This window comes from Vulpes vulpes, chromosome 11 (genome assembly GCF_048418805.1).
Source record: "Vulpes vulpes isolate BD-2025 chromosome 11, VulVul3, whole genome shotgun sequence".
NCBI lineage: Eukaryota > Metazoa > Chordata > Mammalia > Carnivora > Canidae > Vulpes > Vulpes vulpes.
The window spans coordinates 22,086,013-22,099,033 of NC_132790.1; positions in this window are offsets into that span (position 1 = coordinate 22,086,013).

Genomic DNA, 13,021 nt, shown 5'->3' on the forward strand with positions numbered 1-13,021 from the left:
TTAGCAACTTGTGCAACCAGACAGAAGCTAGTTAAATCCTGAAGTAATAATGATTAGTGAACTTTGTCTCAAGTCCATCCTGAAAAAAGCCAGATCCAGTAAAAGGGGATGAGAAATATGCTACAGGAAAAGTAAGTAGCTCTTAGCAAAAAACACAGTCTACTTCAGATTATTAGAAGAAATTGAATACATGATCCTAGATAGTAGTCAAACCAGTATCACTGAATTGTTGGTCACTAAAAGAAAAGAGTTCTGAGCTGGAAACAGACAGTGAATATCATTCTTTCTGCTGTCTCTCTGTCTCTGTGTGACTGTCTCTCTCTGTCTCTCTCTTCATTGTCTGCTATCTCTCTCTGGCTGTTTGTGTCCTGAACTCTCTCCATGATAAGAATTTCAGAAGGCGACTATTTTAGTTTCCAAACCAACATATCGAATTGCCACTGCAGCCACACTATACTGTTCTAAACCGAGAAGATATCTGTACTGTTACCTAAGACTCTCCTTTCTTGATTTGGCCAATGATATAATATTACTTTATTGATAAGTTCACCTTTATTCTATAAGTGCAACCTCATTGTCTACTTGACTCCTCACTGTAATATAAAATATTCGAAGTACTTACATATTAAAAAATAAGCAAAACAATTCTCTTTTGACCTCATTTTCAATTCCAATGCCATTCCAAACTTTCACCTCATATTTGGTATTCCTTAAATGACATATAGATAGATAGATGATAGATAGGTAGATGATAGATAGATGATAGATAGATAATAGATAGATAGATAGATAGATAGATAGATAGAAGATAGAGATAGAGATAGAGATAGAGATAGAGATAGAGATATATCACTTCACATGTGTTCCTTTCCCTCCATAGTCTGTTTTTTACTCCTATGAAAGCAATATATTTTTCAAACAGGCACATGTTTTTGAGGAAATGGGAACTCTAATTATAATTTTTACAGAAGGAGAGGCAAGAACTCTTGGGCACTCTCAGCTGGGCAATTTGGGATGTATCACTCACTCAGCATTAACATTCATGTCATTCAATGGTATCATTAAATTCTTTGGACTTTTGACAGCATTGATAGCAATTATTTTGTCCTCAGGAAGTTATCTTTCTTTGGTTTCCATAAAATTATTCCCTCTTGATTTTTTCTTACTTTTATGGATATTCCTTAGACATTTTTAAAGTCTTCATATTGTCTGTATATCAATAAATATCACTTTTACCCTGCTTTCACTCTTCATCAGTGTGCTCTTCATCAGTGATTTTTTTCTTTGATCACAGTACACTATATTGAATATTACCTGGGATTAAACTTGTCCAAGGTGGGTGAGCGGGCAACATTTGTGCCTTAACACCAAAGAGCTTTTCAGTGCTCAAAAAAAGAAAAAAAAATCTGAGAATTACATTCGCATTAGCTTTGTTTCATTCATATTCTGTGTCAGTTCAATTCAAGCACCCAAATGTTTAGGTTTACCTAACAGTGCCTGTGGCTGGAGAACCTGAGTCATGCTGACACTCTGGTTCCAGCGACTGAATTTTGATGGGAATACTTGTTGCTTGGCTACTGGTCTCACTGGCATTGAGAGAAAATTTTCAAAATTTTAGTCAGTACTTCTCCTTCTCCTTCTCCTTCTCCTTCTCCTTCTCTTCTCCTTCTCCTTCTCCTTCTCTTCTCCTTCTCCTTCTCCTTCTCCTTCTCTTCTCCTTCTCCTTCTCTTCTCCTTCTCCTTCTCCTTCTCCTTCTCCTTCTCCTTCTCCTTCTCCTTCGTGTTTTGTTGCTATTGTTACTGTTGTTTGGTCCCTTCTCTTCATCAGGAAATGAGGAGGTGAAAAATGGATACCCACCTTCTCTGATAAGCTGGCCTGCCATAATTACTGAGCCCTGTGATTACCTAAAGACTCATTGCTTAATTATCAGAACCAGGAACTATGGTTGACTATATCAACTTGACTTTGCAAATTGTTTCAAGAATTGATACTCTTCCAAACAGGACTCTAAACCAGTAAATAATCTCCATGCTTTGGGAATGTCCCTGAATCTATTTATTACAATAGAAAAAAAAAGAAAAAGAAAAACAGCTCAACATTCAATAAAATCCCATCTAACCCCTATAAATTGCTCTATTAAGTAAATTGATCCATTCTTAGGAAAATATATCACTTAACTAGGTATATCTGCTTGCTTAGCTTAGTATCACCTCATTAAGACTCTCCAAGATATTCTATTATATCATGAATTTTTCAACATTCTAATTAGATTTTTTTAATTGAAAGATCCATGTAAGCCACTTGAAATTAGACCCCAAAATATCCACCTGCCCTGACCTCCTTGTGCAGAACTGTACCAAGTCCCAGTAAAGATGCTGGGAAGTAAAGATGCTTACTTATTGCAGTAAGTAATGCATTTAGCTTTGCTTGATGAACAATTACTATGCTATTTGTCTTTTGGAGGAGTCAGACATTGGCCTTATTATCATGTGACTTTGAGGTAGGCAGCCACTCCTCTTCTATTTGGGACACTTTCATTACCCTGCTTTAACCATCATCTGCTATTAGAAAATACTACTGTAAAAAAAAAAACTATTAAAAACTATTCAAAACATAGAAATAAAGAAAAATAAAATTTCATGCCCTTTCATTGTCTTATTGAGAAAATTAACTGGCTATTTAAGGAATATTTAATCTCTAGGAAATTGTAATTCTAATACCTATCTCCTCAATGACCTTCTGGGTCAATTTTTTATTTTTTATTTTTTTTATTTTTTTTTTCTTCTGGGTCAATTTTAAACTCCCTGACATAAGTCACTCCATTTTATTTTATCTTTAATAAAATCTTACTATGGCTCTAGCTACTTTCATTATGTGTTCACAAGAGTGTTTTTCACTACAAAGGATTCTGGACAATGAAGGGCCTTTTTTGCTGAGAAGGGCAATGAAGGGACATTTTACTGAGCGGGGGTTTTTTACTCACTTCTTGCTTCCTGACTTCATTTCCTGAGGGATTCTGTGATCTCCTAAAACATCATAGACCTGGTCAAACCTCAAGGGAGCCGGAGGAGACAGAAGACCTTTTACTGCCATTTAGCTATTCCACCTGGAAGAGGAATAAATGCTCCAAATACTACATATGGTCCCACAGAGGCTATTATCTTTCCTACATGCCTTGGCCCCAAATGTGACTGAGGACTTTTCTGACAAGATTTTATGCATGGAGAACTGAAAACAGTAAGTTACTAGAACTCAAAATGGGTATAGGTTGGTTAAAGTTATTTTATTTTTAAAAGATTTATTTATTTGTTGAGAGAGAGAGATCTCAAATGGGAGCAGGGGGAGGGGCTGAGGAGGAGGAGAGAATTTCTTCTTTTTTTTTATTGGAGTTCAATTTGCCAACACATAGCATAACACCCAGGGCTCATCCCATCAAGTGCCCGCCTCAGTGCCCGTCACCCAGTCATCCCCACCCCCTGCCCACCTCCCTTTCCACCACCCCTTGTTCATTTCCCGTTAGGAGTCTCTCATGTTCTGTCTCCCTCTCTGATATTTCCCACTCATTTTCTCTCCTTTCCCCTTTATTCCCTTTCACTATTTTTTATATTTCCCAAATGAATGAGACCATATAATGTTTGTCCTTCTCCAATTGACTTATTTCACTCAGCATAATACCCTCCAGTTCCATCCACGTCGAAGCAAATGCTGGGTATTTGTCGTTTCTAATGGCTGAGTAATATTCCCTTGTATACATAGACCACATCTTCTTTATTCATTCCTCTTTCGATGGACACCGAGGCTCCTTCCACAGTTTGGCTATTGTGGACATTGCTGCTGTAACCATCAGGATGCAGGTGTCCCAGTGTTTCACTGCATCTGAATCTTTGGGGTAAATCCCCAGCAGTGCAATTGCTGGGTCATAGGGCAGATCTATTTTTAACTCTTTGAGGAACCTCCACACAGTTTTCCAGAGTGGCTGCACCAGTTCACATTCCCACCAACAGTGCAAGAGGGTTCCCCTTTCTCCACATCCTCTCCAACATTTGTGGTTTCCTGCCTTGTTAATTTTCCCCATTCTCACTGGGAGGAGAGAATTTCAAGCAGACTCCATGCTGAGGGGAGAATGCAATGTTTATCTTGATCTCATGACCCTGACATCATGACCAGAGCTGAAATCAAGAGTTTGATGCTCAACCAGCTGCACCACCCAGGCACTTCTCTTACACCTCATTTGTCTTTCTTATTTCTGTTATCTTCTGAAAATCTTATACTATTTTTGCTGTAACTTTTTATATAATATGATATTTTATAAATATAAACTTATAGTTTATTTTTTTTTCACTACCAGTTTCTTATTCACACCTAGATGCCTCCTCTCATTCTCTCTTTCTGGTGTTCTACTCTCTTAAAACCGCCTTTACCAACAACCTCTCTAATCACCAAGAATAACATAAGAGATTTCTCAGTTCTCCAGCTTCAGTTACAGAATATTTACTTCCTTTGACTACCTATTTGTAGAAACCCTCACATTTTTTGACTCCCATGACAGTCCTCTATTCAGTTCTCTTTCATTCTTTTTTTTTAAGATTTTATTTATTTATTCATGAGACACACACACACACACAGAGAGAGAGAGAGAGAGAGGCAGAGACACAGGCAGAGGTAGAAGCAGGCTCCATGCAAGGAGCCTGACGCAGGACTCCATCCCGGGTCTGCAGGATCCACGCCCTGGGCTGAAGGCAGCGCTAAAATGCTGAGCTACCCGGGCTGCCCAGTTCTCTTTCGTTCTTAATCTACTCTTGTGTAGTCTGTGCTTCTTTGCTTGTTTCCCTCCTCCGATGTCATGAGTATGAACATCTATGAAGCATCATTAACCCTAAGCCCTTTGATCATCTTCTCATTATAGACATCATATATTCCAAATTATAGTTATGAACTATCTGAAATACCTTTCATGTCATTCTCTAAGCCAAGAACTTAGACTCCAAATCAGCATAAATGAGAGGTGGGGGACATCTTGTCCCATGTCTAGTTAAGTAAATCCTGTTTGGTTGGTTTTGTCCCTTTAAAAATATGCTTGTTCCATCTCTCCCTAGTGGATCAAATAATCTTGTTTAGGATCTCACCACTTGACATCTTAACGCTAAAAGAGTTGCCAAGGAGTTTGTCCTGAATCCACACAACCTTACGTACTGATGTGTTTTGTAGTTTGATTCTTGGTAGAAGCTTATTATACCACATCCTCTTTACCCCTGACCTTATGGTTTCCAAGAAGCCTCCATTTTACCTGTTCTATTGAATTTAACTTTCTTTCCCTACTCTTCATTCTATTCAGAAGGATATTCGTAGTGCTCCTCCTTAGTAAGCCTCATTCCAATTTCCATGCCTTTGCTCTATGAGTCAGTCAGCCTAACTCTGATTTTGCCTCTTCCAGTTAAAGTTTTTCACCACCCAATTACAAGTTATATTTCATTCTCTCCTTGAATCTTTTCCATGGCTCTTCAAGTCCTCATTTACTACCCTTTCACTGTATGCTTACTATTTGCATATTTACTTCATATAATTTAACAAAGGAGGATTGTTGAAAGAGCACAGTAGGAGAACAGAAAAATTAGTTTTTACTCTGGGTGAACTCAAAGTCATGTGACCTTGAGAACTTTTTTATCCTTCCAAGCCTTTAAGGTTTAGTGTGCTTTTGGGTTTGTTTGGCTTTGTTTAATTTACTTGTTTATTTTTGTTTTGGTTATGATATAATAAGACTGGCTTCCTCCTTGCTGGGATGAAATTATAATCAAATAAAGTAATGTTTCAGGAAAAAAAAAAAAACTTAAAGTTCAAGAAACTGTGAGCGCTCATTATATGTCTTTCCTTGTTCATAGTTTTGAACTGACTCACTTTTCACCAATGATATCATACTCTATCAGGGACAGGGATAATAAGTTGTTCATCATCTGTATCACCTGCAGATCTGGGTACAATTTGTGGTACATATTACATGTCCATTTGAGCACAGATCTGATGTTTCTAGGGGAAAAGTGTTAAAGGTAGAGGGAAAAACTGGTAATGTAGTGAAATCTTCACTATGCAGTTTCAAGGAACAGAAGAGGCCAATGTGGTTGAAGCAAAGAGTAGAGGAGAAAGCAGTCAGCAATGAGGTCAGAGACGTAATAATGTGTGAACATGGTACGTAGGTGCCAGACTGTGTCCAAATAATTTTAATGCTGTCATAGTTAGAATATTCAGTAGGGTCTTAAAAATATTTTATTTAAATTCAATTTACCAACATCTAGTATAACACCAAGTGCTCATCTCATCATGTGCCCTCCTTAGTGCTCATCACCCAGTTGCCCCCTCCCCCACCCGCCTCCCCTTCTGCAACCCTTTGTTGTTTCCCAGAAGTAGAAGTCTCTCATGGTTTGTCTTCCTTCCTAATTTTTCCCCACTTAGTTTCCCTCCTTTCCTTTATGGTCCCTTTCACTATTTCTTATATTCCACATATGATTGAAACCATATGATAATTGTCTTTCTCTGATTGACTTAATTCACTTAGCATGAATATTCAGTAGTTTAATCAAAGCGTAATTTAGTATATTCTCTTGATTTAAAATACTAGAATATTCTATTGAATTTTCCCTGCCAACTTTTCTAATTGGCCAGTTATAATGCCAATTGTAATGCCAATTATAAGATCTTACTTTAGTTTTCCTTTTAAAGATTTTATTTATTTATTCATGAGAGACACAGAGAGTGGGGCAGAGTCATAGACAGAGGGAGAAGCAGGATCCTCACAGGGAGCCTGATGCGGGACTCGATCCCAGGACCGTCGGATCATGCCCTGAGCTGAAGGCAGATGCTCAACTGCTGAGCCACCCAGGCATCCCTAGTTTTTCATTTCTTGAAGTGGCTGGCACACCAAATCTCCATAGACCTTTAACTAACTTACATTCCAAAATGTATAATTTTGTCTCTTGCCAACAGAAGGTTTAACCCAGAATTTAACAGCAAACAAGTAATAAATCTTTTAAAATAAATAGGCTCAAAGAAATAGAGATATTAATAAAGGAAACTAGTAAATGTCAACTTTAAATGCCATTATATGTATTGTAAGAATATAAAACTTTAAAATCTTCTTGTTTAAGTTCTTAAATAACTACAGAATGACTGAATATGTTCAGGATCCTTTGGGCATAAAAATTAATTATTTAGAGTCATCTAACAAACTAAATACAGTTGATCTGTGAACAAAACAGATTTAAACCACAGGTCATCTTACATGCAGATTTTTTTCAAAGCACAGTACTGTAAATGTATTTTTTCTTCATTATGATTTTAATAACATTTTCTTTTGTCTAGATTGCTTTATTGTTAGAATACAGTATATAATGCATATAACATACAAAATGTGCTCATCAATTGTTTACATAATTGATAAGGTTTCTGGCCCACAGTATGTGTTAACAGTTAATTTTTGGAGGAGTTAAAAGTTATACATGGATATTATTTGACTATGTAGAGGGGAGGTCAATATCCCTAAGCCCTGTGTTGATCAAGGATCAACTATAATTCATTGCGCTGTATTTCTGTTGTTTTAATATGCACTGTAGTTTTGCTTATAAAGATGTTGATTCATTAACTCACTTAGCAATATTGCAAGGCAATACTCTTATGTGTTCAATAATATCTCAACTGCTCTGCTTGTTGTTCAAGAATCTGGGTCATAACAGTTGCTTCTTTAGTTCTCCTTTATAAATTTCTTCTTATTTGTTTTACTCTTTTTATTAATTACACTAATCTATTGTTTCCTTTGCTTAAATGTCCTATTTCTATTTTTTTAAGCAGGAAGCATGATGTAATAAAATATATATTGATATAGAAAATGGATTGAAAATGGTTCTTAGCCACTAGCAATTGATTCTTAAATAAATCACTTTTGCTTACTGTGCCTCTGTCACCTTCTAAAATGATGGGGAACTCTGTTCTGCTGATCTGCTAAGGTCCTGGAGATAAATGCTTGTTTGGGAGTTATAAATAACCAGTAGCCACAGCCATTAAGACTATAGATTTATGTTAGGTAATTCTATACAGTAATTTCACAAACAGTGACTGTTAGTTTCATGCTGACACGATTTTTTTCCAAAATACTGTGAAAGCATTCTCATGGCTAGGCTTATAATGGAAATGTGTCTTAAGATAACTTGGTGTCCTGGGTGCCAAATTTCTGTGGTTTATTTAAGCCTATTGTGTCTTCTGTTGATTATGGCTTACCCAATGCAATTATAATTCATTTATATAGTTTTCATTTAATTTATAGATATATTTTATATTACTATTATTGCATGACTATTGATTATTGCATTACATATATATTTACTTATTTGTCATTTGTTTATCACAATCACCAAACATTGGCTTATACTTGAGTAGAAATCATATCTTAGTAAATTTTGTATGCCCAAATGTAATAGTGTATATTATTGTATTATTTGTGCATATTTAATTTGAGTACAAAAAAAAAGAAACCCAAGAAGATAAATGAAGTAGATGAAACTCATGCAATGCAGTAAACATAGGGAAAAAACTGATAAACAGATTATAAATCATCACTCATCAATTATGGTATATACATAAAATAAGTAAGTTGTAGGAGATGATAAAGAATGCATTAGAGATAAAATATATGATGTAAATGGTAGAATACAAAAATGTTATTTTATAGATATGAAAGGGGAAAAGTCATAAGGAATGATATGCTACATCTAGAATGGTGGTTGGGTAGTACCTAAAGTATCACTTTCTTTTTATTACAGTATTTATTTATTTATTTATTTATTTATTTATTTATTTATTTATTCATTCATCTTTTTATTTTTAAACATTTTTAAATCGGTTCGATTTCCTAACAAATAATATAAAACCCAGTGCTCATCCCGTCAAGTGCCCCCCTCAGTGCCCGTCACCGGTCACACCCACCCTCTGATCACCTCCACTTCCACCACCCCTTGTTCGTTTCCCAGAGTTAGGTGTCTCTCAAGTTCTGTCACCTTCACTAATATTTCCCACTGATTTTCTCTCCTTTCCCCTTTATTCCCTTTCACTATTTTTTATATTCCCCAAATGAATGAGACCATATAATGTTGGTCCTTCTCCGATTGACTTATTTCACTCAGCATAATACCCTCCAGTTCCATCCATGGCGAAGCAAATGGTGGGCATTTGTCGTTTCTAATGGCTGAGTAATATTCCATTGTATACATAGACCACAGCTTCTTTATTCATTCCTCTTTCGATGGACACCGAGGCTCCTTCCACAGTTTGGCTATTGTGGACATTGCTGCTAGAAACATCGGGGTGCAGGTGTCCTGCCATTTCCCTGCATCTGTATCATTGGGGTAAATCCCCAGCAGTGCAATTGCTGGGTCGTAGGGCAGGTCTATTTTTAACTCTTTGAGGAACCTCCACACAGTTTTCCAGAGTGGCTGTCCCAGTTCAGAGTCCCACCAACAGTGCAAGAGGGTTCCCCTCTCTCCACATCCTCTCCAACATTTGTTGTTTCCTGCCTTGTTAATTTTCCCCATTCTCACTGGTGTGAGGTGGTATCTCATTGTGGTTTTGATTTGTATTTCCCTGATGGCAAGTGATGCAGAGCATTTTCTCATGTGCGTCTTGGCCATGTCCATGTCTTCCTCTGTGAGATTTCTGTTCATGTATTTTGCCCATTTCATGATTGGATTGTTGGTTTCTTTGCTGTTGAGTTTAATAAGTTCTTTATAGATCTTGGAAACTAGCCCTTTACCTGTTACGTCGTTTGCAAATATCTTCTCCCATTTTGTAGGTTGTCTTTTAGTTTTGTTGACTGTATCCTTTGCTGTGCAAAAGCTTCTTATCTTGATGAAGTCCCAATAGTTCATTTTTGCTTTTGTTTCTTTTGCCTTCGTGGATGTATCTTTCAAGAAGTTACTTTGGCTGAGTTCAAAAAGGGTGTTGCCTGTGTTCTCCTCTAGGATTTTGATGGACTCTTGTCTCACATTTAGATCTTTCATCCATTTTGAGTTTATCTTTGTGTATAATGTAAGAGAATGGTCTAGTTGCATTCTTCTGCATGTGGATGCCCAATTTTCCCAGCACCATTTATTGAAGAGACTGTCCTTTATCCAGTGGATAGTCTTTCCTCCTTTATCAAATATTAGTTGACCATAGAGTTGAGGGCCCATTTCTGGGTTCTCTATTCTGTTCCATTGATCTATGTGTCTGTTTTTGTGACAGTACCATACTGTCTTGATGACCACAGCTTTGTGGTATAACCTGAAATCTGGCATTGTGATGCCCCCAGCTATGGTTTTCTTTTTTAAAATTCCCCTGGCTATTCGGGGTCTTTTCTGATTCCACAAAAATCTTAAGATGATTTGTTCCAACTCTCTGAAGAAAGTCCATGGTACTTTAATAGGAATTGCATTAAATGTGTAGATTGCCCTGCGTAGCATTGCCATCTTCACAATATTATTCTTCCAGTCCCTGAGCATGGAATTTCCAACTCTGTGCTCTTCCTCAATTTCTTCATTTCTTTTAGATTGCCTAATTTATTGGCGTATAGCTTCTCATAATAAGTTTTTAAAATCATTTGTATTTCCTTAGTATTGCTTCTGATCTCTCGTGTTTCATTTGTGATTTTATTGAGTCTTTTCTCATTTGTTTTTAATAAGGCTGGCTAATGGTTTATCTAATTAATTCTTTCAAAGAACCAACTCTTGGTTTTGTTGCACTGTTCTACAGTTCTTATGGTCTCTGTTTCATTGAGTTCTGCTTGAATCTTTATTAACTCCTCTTCTGCTTGGTGTAGGTTTTATTTGCTCTTCTTTTCCAGCTCCTTTAGGTGCGAGTGTAGCTTGTGTATTTGAGTTTTTTCCAGTTTTTTGAGGGATGCTTCTATTGTGATATATTTCCCTCTTAGGACTGCTTTTGCTGTATCCCAAGGATTTTTAATGGTTGTATCTTCATTTTCATTAGTTCCCATGAATCTTTTTAATTCTTCCTAATTTCCTGGTTGACCCTTCCATATTTTAGCAGGATGGTCTTTAACCTCCACGTGTTTGAGTTTCTTCCAAATCTCTTCCTGTGAATGAGTTCAAGTTTTAAAGCATTATGGTCTGAAAATATGCAGGGGACAATCTCAATCTTTCGTTATCTGTTGAGACCTGATTTGTCACTCAGTATGTGGTCTATTCTGGAGAAAGTTCCATGTGCACTTGAGAAGAATGTGTATTCAGTTGTATTTGGATGTAAAGTTCTGTATATCTCTGTGAAATCTATCTGGTCCCATGTATCATTTAAAGGTCTTGTTTCTTTGGAGATGTTATGTTTAGAAGATCTGTCATTTACAGAAAGTGCCATGTTAAAGTCTCCCATGATTAGTATATTATTATCTAAGTATGTCTTTACTTTGGTTATTAGTTGATTGATATACTTGGCAGCTCCCACATTAGGGGCATAAATATTCATGATTGTAAGGTACTCCTGTTGGATAGCCCCTTTAGGTATGATATATTGCCCCTCTTCATCTCTTACTACAGTCTTTGGGATAAATTTTAATTTATCTGATATGATGATTGCTACCCCTGCTTTCTTTTGAGGACCTTTTGAATGGTAAGTGGTTCTCCAACCTTTTATTTTCAGGCTGTAGGTGTCCTTAGGTCTAAAATGGGTCTCTTGGGGCAGCCCGGGTGGCTCCGCGGTTTAGCACTGCCTTCAGCCCAGGGCCTGATCCTGGAGACCTGGGATCGAGTCTCACGTCAGGCTTGCTGCATGGAGCCTGTTTCTCCCTCTGCCTGTGTCTCTGCCTCTCTCTCTCTCTCTCTCTCCTTCTCTGTGTGTGTGTCTCTCATGAAGAAATAAAATATTTTAAAAAATAAAAAAATAAAATGAGTCTCTTGTAGACAGCAAATAGATGGGCCTTGCTTTGTTATCCAGTCTGAAACCCTGCGTCTTTTCATGGGTTCACTTAGCCCCTTCTTGTTCAGTTACTATTGAAAGATATGAATTTAGTGTCATCGTAATAATTATTCAGTCCCTGTTTTTTGTGGATTATTTCTTTGGGGTTCCTCTTTACAGAGTCCCCCTTAATATTTCTTGCACAGCTGGTTTGGTGGTCACATATTCTTTCAGTTTCTGCCTATCTTGGAAACTCTTTATCTCTCCTTTTGTTCTTAATGAGAGCCTTGCTGGATAGAGTGTTCTTGGCTGCAGGTTCTTCTCATTTATGATCCTGAATATATCCTGCCAGCCCTTTCTGGCCTGCCAGGTCTCTTTGGAGAGGTCTGCTGTTAATCTAATAGTTCTCCCCATTTAAGTTAGGGATCTCTTGTCTCTTGTTGTTTTAAAGGTCTTCTCTTTATCTTTGGAATTTGCAAGTTTCACCGTTAAATATTGAAGTGTTGAACAGTTTTTATTGAATTTTTTTTGGGGGGGAACCTCTCTATCTCCTGAATCTGAATGCCTGTTTCCTTCCCCAAGTTAGGGAAGTTCTCAGCTATGATTTGTTCAAATACAATTTCTGGTACTCTATCCCTTTCGGTGCCCTCTGGAACCCCAATTATACGTAGATTTTTCCTTCTGAGGCTGTCATTTGTTTCCCTTAATCTTTCTTCATGGTCTTTTGCTTTTCTCTTTTTTCCTCAGCTTCCTTCCTTTGCCATCAACTTGTCTTCTATGTCATTCACTCGTTCTTCTACCTCATTAAACCTTGTCATTAGGACCTCCAGTTTGAATTGCATCTCATTTAATTGATGTTTAATTTCAGTCTGATTAGATCTAAATTCAGCAGTCATAGAAGTCCCTTGAATCCTTTATGCTTTTTTCCAGACCCACCAGTAGCTTTATAATTGTGTTTCTGATTTGACTTTCTGACAGTGAGTTGCAATCCAAATTCTGTAACTCTGTGGTAGAGAGGACTGTTTCTGATTCTTTCTTTTGTGGTGAGTTCTTTTTTCTAGTCATTTTACTCAGCGCAGAGTGGCTGTATGAGTG